The 16,322-nt window shown below is 40.7% G+C and overlaps 1 protein-coding gene across 2 annotated transcripts in view; it reads right to left on the minus strand.

Moving 5' to 3' along the window:
• Positions 1 to 14,537, minus strand: part of LOC143215607 (uncharacterized) — an 86,021-nt gene extending 71,484 nt beyond the window's left edge. The window contains exons 1-3 of one of the 2 annotated variants that reach the window (XM_076437879.1): positions 5,861 to 14,537; positions 5,657 to 5,795; positions 4,402 to 4,480 (exon numbers count right to left, since the gene is read on the minus strand). The gene's annotated coding sequence lies outside the window, so the exon portion shown is untranslated. Of the gene's footprint in view, positions 1 to 4,401; positions 4,481 to 5,656 lie in introns of both variants that reach the window. The other variant, XM_076437878.1, reaches the window with a different exon arrangement.
• Positions 14,538 to 16,322: the final 1,785 nt, after the last annotated feature.

The following is a 16,322-nucleotide window of genomic DNA, read 5'->3' on the forward strand; positions in this document are numbered from 1 at the left end:
TCACACAGAGCCTCGGCGGACGCGCCACGCAGAGAGCGGTCGCACACAGAGCCACGCTCACACGGACAGTGAGTCAGGCAGAAAGGCGGGCGGGCGGGCATACAGGCAGGCAGGCAGGCAGGCAGACAGGCAGGCGAGCGAGCAAGGCAGCCTCGTCGTGTACGAGCCATGGCACGTTACTACGCCAACGGCACTGTCTGCCCTCGGCTCGATTCGGTCTCGCTCGGGCGACCGCGTTAGTCTGACTTTGCCGTCTTCGTCGGGCCGCCACGCTCCGTCCTCGTCACCCTCGAACGACTCGTCTTTCGGCGCGGTTCTCTCTCGCTCCGTTCCATGCCGCCGCTACCATGCCGCCACCCCCTCCCCCCTACCCCGTTCCGCAACTCAACGATACCCTCTCCTCTCCTCGCCTCACGCTTCAGCCGATGCTCCCTTCCGCAAGCGCGCACGATCCCGCCTCTCTTTTTCTCCACGTTTCTTCTCCTTCTCTCGGATTCTCGCCTTCCGTCTCTGTCGCGACCACGGACCACCGACCTCTCTTTTCCGCCGCCAGACCGTGTGTACCACCGCTCCCTCGGTCTCTTTCTCTGAGCGTCGGCTTCTCTTTGTCGTTGCATCCTCGTCGTTTCGCTCTCGTCTCTCGCTCTCTGTCCGACCCTCCGTCACTCCTCGTTGCGCCGTTCTCGCGCCGTCCTCTTCGTTTCCCCCGCTGTCCTTCTTCGATTCTGTCGGCGGTCCCTGTTCAACGAGCGCGGGCACGGGCACGGGTACAGGCGCGTGCTTCCTCGCTCGCTCGCTCGTTCGCTTGCTCGCTTGCTCGCTCGCGCGCCCACACCGAAGCGGTAGCATATCGTAGGTCCGCCTGCCTACCGGAACTTTTCAGACACCGACGAACTCAACGGAGGCCCGAAAGTACGAGGGAGAAAGAAAAAGAGTGGAAAAAGGGGACTGAGAGGAGAGAGAACCGACGACGAGTGGGACGCCGAGGGAACCCAGAGGGAACGAAAGGCAGAGAGGAAGAGAGAGGGACTGATGTGACCGCGGGGATGTAACGGGCGCGGATGGAACACCGGCACGACGACGACCGGCCGCCTTGTTCACGAATTTTTTCGTCGCTCCAGCAGTCGGGATGAGTTTCGGGAAGCCGGCAGCCGAGGTGGAAATTGCTTCCAGAGAAATTGGATTTCACGATAATGGCGCGAATCGGTTCCAGAGATTTTCTGGAAACCAAAACGCCGGGAAAGGAGCGAGTACCCGTTCCAGCCCGATTCGTCCCGTATTGGCGGCAGCTGTAAATTTCTCGATACACGCGAGAACCATCCTCCTCCTGCCTCCCTACCTGCCCCCACCCCTCGCTCTCCTGTTCTCGTTTCGAATTTAGCGACGCTCGAAAACTGTCCCTCGATCGAACGAAGTTTGATTTTATTTCAATCCGATTTCTAATTAGGATGCGCCATTTGGCCCGGCGCACACGGGCGTGGACTTCGTTTCGGGCTACTAAAACGTTCGGAAATATTCACGAGAAGTGCATGATTAAAGGGATCGCTGTTATTAAGGTCCGTTCGTTCCTAGTTGATAGAGACCTGCGGTGGCGCCGTGCTCCCTTGTTTAAGCTGATTTACGTACTATCTCTGTCACTACTAATTGGGTGGCCCTTCAAAGTACAAATCACTGCAAGCAACTATCGTAAACAGACTTATCGTTCGGGTGATTTGTGGCGACGGAGCCTTTCCCGGAGCTACACTGCGCTGGTTCAACTAAGCGCAGATCAAGATTGATCCTGGCGATTGTAGCCGGGCGTCGCTGCTTAGTCTCAACTTTCAACACGCCTCTTTTTTCTTTCGAAACTCGGTCTGCTTTCGCAAAAGGGTTGCTTTCGTCTCTTCCAGTTAGAACATCAGCCCGTACTCGCAGAATTTTAAATCTAACAAATCTAGAAGTTGTTAACCATTATTTGATGTTAGATATTCGGACCTGAGTGACCGCTGGATGGACATTTCGTCTTGTGTCACGCTACAAGTAACGAACGTCCGCTAGAGTAATAAGTCTGATATCGCTCATGTCTGATACGAGTTGAAAATAAAAAGACATTCATTAGAAGAGAGCATCGGAATAGAGAAATAGACGACTTGTTTGAAAGCATATTCCGCCGGAGGCTCTTTGTCTGATATGTTCCACGGGTCACAAATAGCTGCTCCCTCTTTGAAAGAAGATCGTTATCTTTGGACCTCTAATTCGGTCATCGTTGCTACCCTACCAGTGCGATCCCTCTCGGAGCGAACGAAGCCAAGAGCAAACTTGCGATCGCTAATCTCCCGGCCGAAGACGGCACCAGAAGATAAAGAACATCCGTTCAATGACCAGGTCTCGGTTCGGTCAGTGCAAAACGCGCGGAAGCCCGGCCGCTTTCGTCGCGGCGCTTCCGATCGGGGGCAAGGCGCTCTCAGCTATTCCAACAAAGTATTCCGCACACAAAGCCGCGGGCGCAGTCGCCGAGTCTCCGAAGTTGCCTTAATCTCGATCCGCCTCTCCTTCCCCGTCACTGGCAACGACAGACTTTGAGGGTGACTTTGCGTTCGAGGAGCGAGAGAGAAAGACGGAGAAGGAAGGAGAAACGATGTGGGACAGAGAGGCGAGTATCGGGCTGAAGCGGGGAACGGAGAAGGACGGGAATAATCCGTGTGAAGAAAGAACGCGAGAGGGAAAGAAAGCGAGGAAAAGAAGGCGACGTCGGAAGGAGAAACGAGAATACCTGGGCACAAAGGCATGCTCGAAATGGCAAAATGCGGGGACCACGGGCGAATACGTAGGAACTCTCCGGACCCGCATCTCGCGACAACCGCGTCCCTTCACGCTCAACACCGCCTGTCCCGGTCCGGCTTGGCCCGGCCCGGCAAACGCATTCGTTTCGGGTTACGGCGTGATTGTCGCCTATGAAAGCCGGCCCGATCTGTCCGCAGAAGGTTGCGGGGGAAGAGAACAAGTCCGGAGATGAACACAGTGGGAGGGCGGTACCCCCTTAACACCGGGCACGAGGCAAAAAGGGGTCCAGCTGCGCTGCATCCTTGTCCGGGCTGCTCCGAAGGGGGTCCGGAGATTATTAAAATGCTAGAAGGGTGGGGTAGCGTTCTACTGTTACCGGGGCTACGTAGCCCACGAAACCGGTAACCCTCTTCCCCTCCTCTTCGATCTCTCTTTCTCTTTCTTTCTTTCTTTCTTTCTTTCTCTCTCTCCACTTTGCCCGGCTGATTCGGTATTCAAGTTCGAGTCGCGGTGCACGGACCCGCTGCATAAAATTCCCCCCTACAATGATACCAATCAACTCTCCGCCACCGAGCCCACCAATCAGGAAGGCTTTGATCCGCGGCGACAAACATTTTTGGGGTTACTTCGACTGGTCCTACCGAATCCTGGGAACTTCGAAGACGTTCCGATACTTCGATCGCTACCCTCTGGTCTGGGTCCTAGGGTCTAGCATCAATGAGATTCGGGGCTCCGATATTTTTCACCGACTGAACTTTGCAGTTGGATTCATGTGTTCCGAGAGAAATGTAATGTTTAACAGGTCGTTCTTTCTTTAATAGCATTGTTGTTTGCAATGGTATTTTATACAAATTAAAATTGATCAGGTGTCAAAAATTTCGAAACAAGTACAGTTTTATACATGTCCGATGAAGAACTTCAACAGAGTGAAAATGAAACAATTCTACATTAAAATATACAATAAGCAGAGTGTGGATTTTATGCGTTTACAACAAAAATGATCAAATATCAAAAAGTGAAAATGTTTTGGGCATTCAAAAGTATTGTTGTTCCAACTCATAATATTCCAACCCATTAAAATTATTAAAAGAAATTAATGTCCATGTAGCTGCTGTATCTTGCAGATAGACGTACTTTATTTTGCTAAAGGTTACCTGTCACTTCATTGTAGAAGAAGAATATAAAATATCAAAATGAAAATAGGATTAATGTACTGTGTATCAGGTTACGGATAGACAAGTGCATAGCCAGGTGGGCATTGACAAAATGTAAATGCAATCATATGCAACCCTCGTCACTTAGCGACCTAAACAAGGGAATCCTAGGTTTTTCGACACCTTGCGCCGTCTTAGACACCTTGCGCATACCGACACAAAGAATCCACAAGCACGTGCAGCCAGTCCCCTTGGGACTAGTTACCTGCGAACTTTAAAGATCCTAATACTTTGTTTAGGGTGGGCCCATTGTCGAGGCAAGAACGCTAAACGAAACTATTAGGCGACTCGACTGGGTCCCAAAAAACCCCCGAGCCATTTTTTCGGATAGACACAAAGAACCTTGCTATAATCTTTCACCGCTTATACGCAACCATTGAGAACTTTTTGAAGACGGATTTTAATAAATTATTAAACTACTCACACGTTAAAATTGTCCTTCCGAAAATGTCCTAATTTTGCAGAATCGTCCACTGGATCTTCAATGTTCACAGGACCTGTCGCTGTCGGGAGAAAATGTATAGAATTTAGTAAGTTTGTATTATTTATATTGATCTTAATGTTCGTTGTAATTATACAATCTGTCCATTGTTGCGAGATGACAAGAAAAACTTTGCCAGTTACGAGACACATGAACGACAGAGACGAAACGCGTCACGTGACCGTAGAGTGGGGATACAAATCTTAATCTGGCAACACTGGCCCGGGGACCTTCTTGTCATCTCACCACTCAAGTATGTCCGTCTTGGAATAACAAAAAGTGCATTCAACTTTTGAAAGTACATATCTTCCTCCACAAAATCCCGGTAATGCAATGCAGGCTTGAAACCATCGTTTATCAAAAAGAGAAAAATGAATCGACTTTTGCGCATGTATAAATATTATTTAAAAAATGTTTACAAGTTAATGGCATATAACTTCAATACGTACAGGGATGTATTGGGTTGTGTGATAAATTCCCGCGTTTTTGTATTTTATTTTTTCCTCGTAATTTTGCGTTTTGTTAGGTACTATTTTTAAGTTTATTAGATATTTATATTTAAGTTTATTAGATAATATATACATCTGTGGTTGCAAGGAAACGCATCACATGTCACAATTTCAAAAAATTTGAGTTTATGCATTAATCAAACTTTACACTATAGGGTTTACGTATTTACCAGAAAAAAGTCATGAAAACAAATACGAAAGGCTGAAAAAAATAATGCAATTTAACCGATGTCCATAGGATCACTTTACCATCGCTAATTCAATTCGAAAAATTGAAGCAGATAGGTTTGTAGAGCAAGGAAAAGACTTGCGAATGGATATATATACTTTACCTAACAAAACACAAAATTGCGGGAAAAAAATAAAATACAAAAAACGCGGGAATTTATTACACAACCCAATAGGAACACAAACCAACTGTAAAGTAATGAAAAATGATCGGAAATTGATTTTTCATTAGCTAGAATCTTTTTTCAAAATAAAACTGTACAGCACACAGATCCATAACGACAACTGAGGGTTAAAAAAATTGATTTTTGCAAGGTTCTGGACCAGAAGACCCCGTTAAATGAAAAAGGCTAGTCGGATAAAGTGTGGCGAGTGGAAAAAAAAAAGAGAGAGAGACGGAACACGGTAGAGTCTACCGGTCTGCGGCATTCTTTCCGGTTTTACAACCTCCAGTCTTTTACCTTCAAGCGAGGAACAGCTTATTCGCGGGCCAGGCGCGCATAATCGCGCGGAAACGTTCCGCAAACAGCTCCGCCCCGGGGTCCATAGATTCCCGCCGAGTTTGTCCCGGATATCGTCCAGGCCAGCTGCGGGGAGGGACTGCCGGCAACGTCCCGTCACTAATTACATTCTCCTCGCGCAATCACGGCCGCATGTACACTTACAAGCGTCCCGTTCCCGTCTCTCTGGCCCGCGTCCAATTCCCTGCTGGATCAGAAGCTCTCCTCGGCGATCGCCGGATCCTCTCCTTCACGCTCACGTTCTTTCCCAAAGCGGCCTTACCCAGTACCTGTTCCCTCGTTCTGCTTCTTGTTCGGGCTACCTAGACACGTAAAGTAACACAAGCAAGGCCGGACTCCGGACCTGGAAACCCTGAAACACCTTGGCCACACGGATTATTGAGGTGTCTCGCTGCGGGACGAATTTCGACGCCGAGATTCGAGTCGCTGGTAATCGAGATACTGATTTTCGGCGCTGTGGGACTTGTACACGATTCTCTCTTCTCTCTGGGAATGTTTGTTTTTTGTTTGCGTAGATTCTTTAGAATTTCAGCTCTCGCGAATTTCACAGAGATTATTGCTACTTGTGGAACGAACCTGTCCCCGGGGAGTAACTGATCGGTTACGGTAATCGATGTTTCTGTAGAAAATGTGCTAACGAGATTTCGGCGACCGAAAGTTTACAGTGGCTCGCACGTATTCAGATCTGACCGGAAATTAATTAATAAAGGGCGAGAGTTAATGAAATTTGAAATTTGAAACGAGTAGAAAATAATAGCAAATATCTTGTGTGATTTTTTGAACAGTGTCTTAAATGTAACAGAATAGAGGATTCAATGTATATAAATGGAATCTTTGTATTTGAAGAATTAATAAAATTTAACTTACAATCGATTTTAAAATAATCGTGGTTTTTATAATTTAGAAATTACGACTTTTTAGAGTTAGGTTTATCAAGGTGGCTCCTGGAACTTCTGGAATCTGAAATAGAATGAAACATTGATTTTAAATTGTTGTATTGAGAAATAGCCGACTACAAATATAGGCACGTAACTGTCCCAAAAATTAAAAACGTATCAATTATTAAATATATCATAATTAATATAGTGGGTTTAAACAAATTATTAAGAAAAGCGAGCTACAAATATGTACACTTACAGAACACTACAGATATGTACATCATTTTTCTAAAAATCACAGAAATCTATTAATATATACAACAATCTATTATGAGATAAAAACTACAAATATGTACATCAGTTTTTTAAAAGTCACACACTGAATTCTGCTAATATATACACAATTATTTATTATAAAAAAGAACACTTCAAATATGTACACAATTTTCTAAAAATCACTGAAATCTACTAATATGTACACACCAATTTATTATGAACTAAAAAACTTCAAATATGTACATAATTATCGAACTACAAATTACTGAGATCTACTAATATATACAAATTAAACTATTGTTGTACATAATTTTCCTGAAAATTACTGAGATCTACTAATATATACACAATAAACTATTATAAAAAAGAAAACTACAGATATGTACATAATTATTGAACTACAAATTACTGAGATCTACGAATATATACACAATAATCTATAGAGAAATAGAAAATTACAACTATATACATAATTTTTCTATGAATCAACGAAATCCACGAATATATACATTGCACCTAAATAATTAAAAAGCTATTAAAAAATAAAAAGCTACATGATGGAGAAATAGAAACCTAACCACGAATAATATATACATAATTTTTCTAAAAGTCCGAGAAATCTACGAATACGCCATTTCAATAAAAGTGACAACGAATCAATGCAATTGGCTATTAACAATTAAAACCGAACCGCCATTATAAACGTGGTTAAGCAATTACGAAATAATTATTAACGCCGAAACCGCAAAAGCGAAAGGACCCGGGAGCCACAAGTGGGCCGAGACGAAAATAAAACTAATTTCACGCAAAATTCGTCAATCAACGGAATCAGTCGTAAAATCGATAACCGCGATAACAGAAATAAAAAATGTAAACCGACTTCCATTAAAAGGGAAACTGTAATACCCGAAGCGTCGAAAGCGATAAAATTTTATCAGCGTCGGAGTACGTCGTACCCGCGAGCACGCAAAAATCCATACAAGCGGCCAACCCCCCTAACACACCCCTGCATTACGGGGTGAGATCTGTAAAAGTTGAAACACTCGGGCAGGGAAACGTCGCGCGTTTATCCGCACGATTGCGCGCAGATATCGAGCCGCGTCGATATCTTCTCGAGTCGTTTCCGGTATCGGGAATTTTCCGAGGAACGATGCATAGCGGAAAGAACCGATTATCCTTGGACAAGACAGCCAGTCTACGTCGCCGGGGCTTCGAATTAAAAATGCAATTCAAAATTTAAATATCCACCACCGAGCCCCTTTCAAACTCATTTTATCACCAACCAAATTATAAATGAGTGGACTAAACTTTGTAAAAAATTTCCAAGTAAACTGTAGGATACAGAAGATCAATGAAAATATATTTTATTTAATAATTTTAGTGCGTCGACAATAGCCTAATAATACACTTAAATTCTTGTGTTCACAGGTTTGTATTTTACTTATTCATTTTTGTCATCAATAAATAAAATCCGCAGTCTATAAATAAGAAACAAAAGCGATTACAGTAGAATTTCGCTCGTTGCACGAAATAGATCGAAAATGAAACGATCGGAGTTGGGCATGGAAAAGCAATCATAACGATTTGTAATGTCGATTTTCTTTTGTTTTCCCTCATCTAGTGCAATAAACAAGGTTGCAACTAGCGAGGTTCTACTGTACTTGTAATATTTTCAATGAAACATTACGAATATATTTTTTTACTTTTCAAGGACCTCAAGTAAAAGGTGAAATCGGTATTGAAACCGAGTTTGTGTCCGAGATGCATTTCCCAAATTAATTTCTAGCCCTTCCACGTCCCCAAGCAAGATCAAAGTCCTTCTTCGAAGATAATGCTTTAATTAAACGATTTCCCACTAAGTGGATTCCCCTCAAAAATTGATTTCCGAATTTCGATGAGTTAATTAAAGTTTCCGGATTTCCAAGTGACTATCTTTAAAGACTAGGTCCCTCTTGGTTTTGGAGCGAGTGCTACCTAACAGATCTTTCTTGGGCGACGCCGCGGCGTTGGAGTCGGCCAACTTCTTTTTTCTTCAAGGATTCTCATTAAAGTTCCCAAGAATGATGTTCAAAATTCCGTGGAGGACACTCGCGCGGGCCGATGCTTCGGGCGTAGACCCGAGTTTCGCCCTCCCCGAAGAAGAATGGAAGCGGGACGTTAACGACGAGAAATTTCGCACGCGCAAGGTATCTTCAACGCCGCGAGTTCCCCGGGTAACCGGTGACTTCCTGGAGGAAGGTTCTGGCCCGCGATTATGAGAGGGGTTGTATAGGAAACAGGGATTCTTCCTGCTTGTAGGTCTGGGTAACGGAAGCGAGTTATCCCGTGTGTTGATCTTGCAGCTAGCGGTACGCGGAAAACACGTAGGACGGAACAGATCCCCTCGGAACTTTTCCGGAAAATATTCGCCGATCAGCTCAAATAGTCCTCAATCTGGAGCGGACGAGCGGACGTAATTTTTGCTCCGATCGTTTCGGTGTAGCCAGGAATTGGAACCGTTAGCGTGGAGGTCGTTGTTCAAGATTCATGGAGTACGAGAAAAATTCAAATGTGGAAATCGCTGGAAGTCGCGAGCTTTGTGTCGCTAAATTTAAGGCTCGATAAATCTCTACGCTGCTGTTTGTGGAAAAAGAGCACGTTGCTTGTTGTACACTCCGCGACAAAAAGATAGACTATTTTTCCTCATTTGATACAATTAAACTGAAGAAAATGAATATTTTAATATGTCAACATATTCTGACATACCTGTACGTACAAATGTACTGAGTAGTATCATCCACCATATTTACTTCAAATATTTACTTCAAATATTTACTTTAAATATTTACTTCATATCACAAACAGCAGTTTTACATTTGCCAGTTGTACAGAAGTTACTGAAGAGCAAACGTTCATTCCAAAACGTAATTGATAAAGTAGGTACTAGCTTCTTTCGTGCTTATTTAATGAAACAACATACTAAAGTCTTAAGAATGGGTCATGGAAAAAACTATGTGTATGTGAAGTACATACGATATTGAAGTTAAAGGAAGAACAAGATTGAATTACACAAATATCAAAAATTGTAAATAGATGCCGAAAAGTTATTATGAGCTTGTTAAAAAATCATGAAAATTACGGGAAAAAGAAGAGTTCTGGGCGTCCACAAAGTTTAGCTGTCCGTGAAAAACGTGCAACATTGAGAACAGCATCAAATTCAAGGATGATTGCGAGACAAATTGCTGAAAGTGTTGGCGTAAACACTAACGGAAAGAATGTACGTTGCGTTTTACAAAACGCAAGCACTTAACGCGAAGAGAATTCCAGAAAAAACCTTGGTTAAAGAAGGAGCATAAAGCGTTCCGCTTACAATTTGCTGAAAAGCATGTAAATATGAGGACAAAGTGGCGAAGAGTCATATTTACTGACGAAAAAGGATTTAATTCACATGGTTCAGACGACGTAGCCTATTACTATCATGATTTAAATGAAGAACAGCAATTTTTAAGCCGTCGTCAAATGGGTAATTTGTAAAATTTGTAAAAAAGTAATTTCGGTATTTTAAGGTGCAATAGAGCCGAATTTTTTTATTCAAGCAATGAACTTTAGTAAATAAGATATTTTCCCTTTTATTCCGATGATCGTTTGCCAAAAAGAATCTTAGTAGAGTCTTAATAAAATAAGAAGTCTTAATACAGTCTTGTCTATTAATCACTTGATTGCACATACTCGTATAAATGCATGTGCAGTATTCACTATTTCATGAATTAAATCACATCGAAAATGACATAAAATTAATGGAAATGATTTGCGTGCAACTAGATTCTAGCGCATCGAAATCAAATAAACAAACGATGATATGAATTTTAGAATAATTGGATGATTGAATAATTGAATAATAGTTGTTATATAAATTGCTCCAATTATTGCGTATACGAACTTCATAGTTGTAAAAGAGTGAACCATGAATTCTACCACATATGTAAATGATGCTGTTCAATTATTTCTGATCTTAATTCCTCAAATTATTGCAATTAATAATATATACAGTTACTCGAATTAATATTCGGTCGCTCTAAAAAAGACGATAACTTTTTTAATATTGTACTATAGGATGTGAACTTTTTTGGGAAGCTGGAGCAATCAGTTTACTACAGAATGTGAAAAATTGTGAAAAATGTGAAAAAATTGCAATTGATCGGAATTGTAGAAAAAATACTACAAGTTGCATTTTGTAACTTTCTTAACACATAAGACTTATGTGATTTCTGGCACACTTACGACATACAGCAAGCCATTGCATGATTATTAATTATACTTGCAAAATTGTGGAAGGTACAGTTTAGGTATAAAAGCGTTCCCAAACCACCGCGTGGTAAAGAACATGCAAACCGAAGGAATAAGTATAATTTCCAGGAAACGCGCTACTTGAAAAGTGGAACCAGCTTAAATAACTTCAGCGTGGCGTTGGACTATTTACAAATTTCAAAGACACTCAAAAACAAACTTCCACCAAGAGTCTTGGTGGTTATTGAGACTACAACGGGATCCACGAAGTATTTTAAGAACTTTGAAAAATGTTTTCGTGACTGAAACCATCATAGATTAAAACATTGAAGACTTTTTGCAACGACGCCTTTGAAATTGATTCCTTTTTAGTCGTTTCATTGAGTTTTGAATAAATGGCATTTTTTTATCGAGATGACACTAAATATGATGTAATTTTCACTGTATTTAGTTGTTTAATTGTCGGTGTGCAGTAAGTTTTCGATGTCCTTTTCCACGTTACAAAGAAATCGTAGAACCAAATGATAAAAGAAAGAGCAGACCCAAGAGTTTTTCTTAGATCAAGGCTTTACTGTATTTGTTTTTACAAAATTGTCACACCATCTGGAGAATCGGAGATGCAATGTTTAAATACTTTTCGAATCCGCTGTAATTAACACTAGAACTACCGAGGTTAAGACGAAGCTAGTTCTACCAAAACCTGTCAAGATGACTAGTCTTTAAACAATATGTAATAATATGATAGAATATTTTTATATTTATTGATTTATTACTATCTTACAAAAGGAATATGGGACCGAATATGTCTTTGAAAATATTATGTAGTGGTAATCTTCCAGCTTTACACCCTCCTTTTATTTTTCCCAACTAGATTTTGTATGCTTTCATTTTCGTCTTCAAACTTGAAGGCACACAACAAACACGTCTTTTTTTACGTAAATTCAAAATATTTTTTAATTCACTTTCTCCGTTCACTCCTGAACATTTTCTTTGTCTGTATAATCTCATTATTACTATTTATCCTATTATTAGTATTTAGCCTCCCCTAAACGTAACATTTACCCTATTTATTACTATTATCACTGTAAAGTTCAATTTCAATTCCCCATCCTCGGTATCGGAGCATTCCACTGGTATATTGTTCACATTTTGCAACAATTCAGAGATTTTCAATCGTTTTGCCATTTTTAGGGCTAGTAAAATATTGTTATAATATATAAAAAAGAATAGGTCCTATTCCAACGGCTATGGTATACAAGATGACCGCGTGAAACAGCTAGCTATGTTTATGTTTTTGTTGTGGCGCCAAAATAAAACGTTGCGCAAAACATCAATAAATCTATCTAAATATCTAATAAACGATTTCAGGTTCTGTAAACAAATTATTGAATACTTTTCTACTTAGAGAAGTACCAGTCAAAATGACCGGTATTGGTATAAGTAGCCATGATACAAAATTATTTTGATTCTGAATACATTAAACAAAAATAAAATTCATTACATTACTCCTTTAGTTATCGCTGTAAAAGTAATCATATCATTGCAGGAAAAAAATGTAACATGAAGTAGGAATTTTAAAATGAAATTGTAAAACCAGTCACTTTGATTGGTCTGGTAGTTCTATTGTTAAATTTAAAAAAACATTAGCAAATGGAGAAAAAAGAGGAAGAAGCGAGATGGAGAAGAAGCGATGGTCGCCAGAGTGAGAATAAAGCGAGACATCAATGAGTTGCGAACGAGTGACGTATAGCTCAAGAGGCACCGCTAACTGCTCAACGTATAACCGACTAATTACGTTAAGATGGATTACTCGGGAGGCACATTTCAGTCGAACGAATTGGCTTAAAGGAAACAGAGGCGCGCTTTAAAGCTGATGTACGCGTCGGAGTGGCGCGCGCGCGAACTCTCGCGACCGCACCGCGCTTAATAAATTGCTAATGCTAATAACGAAGAAGGGCTAATTACGGGCCCGGAAAAAGACGGGGGATGATCCGCGCGGCGGGCAAACACGGTTCGGGCAATTAGTTAAGCGACGGAAACGAATTAACCGACCATAAAACTCACCGTTTATGAGTGTAAATTAAGCGAATCATTTAGGGAATACGAGGAACGGATCCGGCGACTCCGTTCGCCGTGCCGGTTTTGCGATCAACGTCCCGCGATCCTCCATAGTTTGTCGATCGGCCGGCCATATTCGGGTTGTAACTTTTGTAATTACATTCACAGCTGTTGTTACAAAATTTCAGACACTTCGACCGACATGCGGTGGTCGGCCGGCCCGAAACCGGTGGACGAAATTGGGAAAAATGCTACTAGTTCATGGAATCGAATTAATGTTATTCGTAGACTGCGGATGTTTATGCATCTTGAAAATTTTTTGCATGAACTTTAAAAAGTGGAATCTAAACTGTGTGGAATTTAATACTCTAACATTTTTTAGAAATGTTCTGAAATTAAGTTAAATTACAGTATTAAATGGTTACAATGGTTGGTTCTAAGTAAAACAGCTTTTACGTAAAAGGAATTCACGAACTTGTAAAACGTTGGGAGACAATGGTAGAAGATAAAACTCTTTGGGGTGAAACACTTTCTATAAGGGTAGTTTTCTAGCCAATAAAAAACGAAAGAATCGGACTGTACGAATGAAGACAACCAATCATACAATTTTATGAATTTTGTTCACGTTTTCGGGAAAATTGGCCAATCTGCAGTAAAAGGATAATAATTATTGAGCTACGGATTTGGAACAGTCTGTGTAAAAAGTATTGTAAAACTTGATTGAATTAGACTTTCTCTTATCACTAAAAAAATGGCTGAATTTTTACAGACGAGAAAAAGCTTAATCTTGATGGACCCGATGGCTTTTCTTCCTACATTTTATTTGACACTTCCTTGTATTTTGTATTTCATATTTTAAGAATATCATATTAATTTTTTGTGTGTGTATTATGTGTTATTTAAAGTCCTAGTATGTAACACAATATTTGTAAATCTATGAATTTTATTGTAAACTTTTCTTAGACTTCATAAATAGGAAGAGTTGAACACAAAATAAAATACTGTAATTATGATAATTATATTCTCCTAATGTTTTTGCTGTTTTAAATTGTACCTACTAATTTTTGTCATTAATGCATAAAATCCGCTGTCTATTAATTACATTAGATAAGTAGGGAGAATATGTTGCTTAGATCAGCTGATCGTTAATGACATACAAAGATAAAAAAGTATACTATACATGCATAATAAAATAATTAAAAGTGATCAAATGCTGATTTGATAAAGAGTTAATGATCTATATACAAATTGTACGTGATTTTTATATTACAGATGACTGGAAAATGAATGGAATGAAAATGATTAATAATGATTTGTTACTGAGTGAATGATCTATGTACAAAATAATTTTACATGAATAAAATATATGTACAAAATATGTATGAAAATAGTTGAGCAGGCAATTGCTATCGAGTAATTGGTTTATGTACAAAGGACATTTCTATGTATACTTCAGTTAGAAAATTGTAAAAAATATATTACAATAGAAATAGACATAACCAGAAAGAAACCAGAAACAAGACAGAAAGACGAGGACCTAAAATATGTACATATATACAATTTTAGTACAACAATAACACATGCTTTTGCATATAACTAACTTTGAATAACTTATGTACAAAATTATATATACCTAAAAGTAAAAAGCAAGGTGAAAGACACTTACCCTTAGTCCAGTCGAGTCTGAGGAGAAATTATACGAAAGTTATTTTTTAGAGAAAACTACAGTATAATTTCACGAGGTTCAATGCATTTGCATTCAATAATATCCGCTACATATAATTATCCAGTTAGGCACTAATCTAGAAAAGGAATGAAGGATGTGCCTACAGAAACTTTTTAAACGTTAATAATTGAGAGATATATATCTGTAACATTAATACACCAGTCAAACAACAACAAAATTCGTTGAACAAACTGAAATAATATTCATACACAAAGTACGAATAGTAAACAACTATAAAGCTATTGTAGAGAAATCAAAAAGTCAAAGAAGAGGAATATAAGAAATATGTACAAAGATGATTAGATTGATTTGAATGATTTGGATAGATGATCAGAAGATTTTCTAATCTGACATAGAAAACAAAACCAAGAAAGGAAATTTGATCAAAATTTCGATAGATTCCAATGTTCTTGATAGATCCAAAGCCTTGTACAATATATCACTCTATTTACAAAAGTGAATATACTTCTACAAAACAAATATAAGCTTACTGACCAATATAAACAAAACTTGTCATCTAAGAAAAACTACCCTTCAAACTTGTAATTAAAAAATCTAAAGAAAAATATTTGCAAAACAAAATGTACAAAAGACGGTAAATTTCCGCACTTTCGGAAACCCACTCCCCAAAAGTGCCAATTTACATAAACCCCCACGATCCACAGTCTACTCAGAGGTCGCCTAATTCTCATTAACCCTCGGAAGAAGCAAGTTAGCCAAAGGCTGCCCGGAGTCACAGAAAAATCACAGCCGGCTCGAAGAGTCCACCTCCGATGGAACCAACACTCCAGAAATGGACCGGGACAGTCCGGACGGTTGCGAGTCTGCTCTCGATGGGTGTGAGTCGGTGGAATCACTCGGAGCCACCACCGCCGCCAGTCAGTCAGTCGGCGGTTCGAAAAGCTTGTCGAAAGCTCGATAACGCGGGCCGTCGTCGAATCTAGGTCAATTAGAGCCGGCAATTAACGTAATCGCAACGACGCGTGGAGCCGTAGCCGGCTTGATCTTCGACTCCGCGGTTATCGGACTCTGCAGTTCTTGCTCTCTGGTCTCTTGGCTCGTCCCGGGACGGGACGGTGTGTTTCTTTGCGTCGTGTTGTTATCGCGGAACTCTGTTTCCCTGAGGTCGCGCTCGCAGCACGATCACGCCAAAACTGAACGGGAGCATGATTTTTCTCGGTCCCCGGAGCTCTTCTTCCCTGGCCCCGCCCCTCCATCTTGCATCGGCGATTCTACGATCCGCGTAACTCTGGACCAGTTTTCGATTCCCGGGCTGATTCTCACGGGACAGCTAAGAGGGATGCTGAGAAACTGGACAACGGTCAAGCGTATCGTCCCGTTTCCAGCTAAGCGACCGGCCGCCGCGCCGAGCTGCTAGGGTGTAGGGGTTGAAATCTTCAGA

This window comes from Lasioglossum baleicum, chromosome 14 (assembly GCF_051020765.1).
Source record: "Lasioglossum baleicum chromosome 14, iyLasBale1, whole genome shotgun sequence".
In the NCBI taxonomy this organism is placed as follows: Eukaryota; Metazoa; Arthropoda; class Insecta; order Hymenoptera; family Halictidae; genus Lasioglossum; species Lasioglossum baleicum.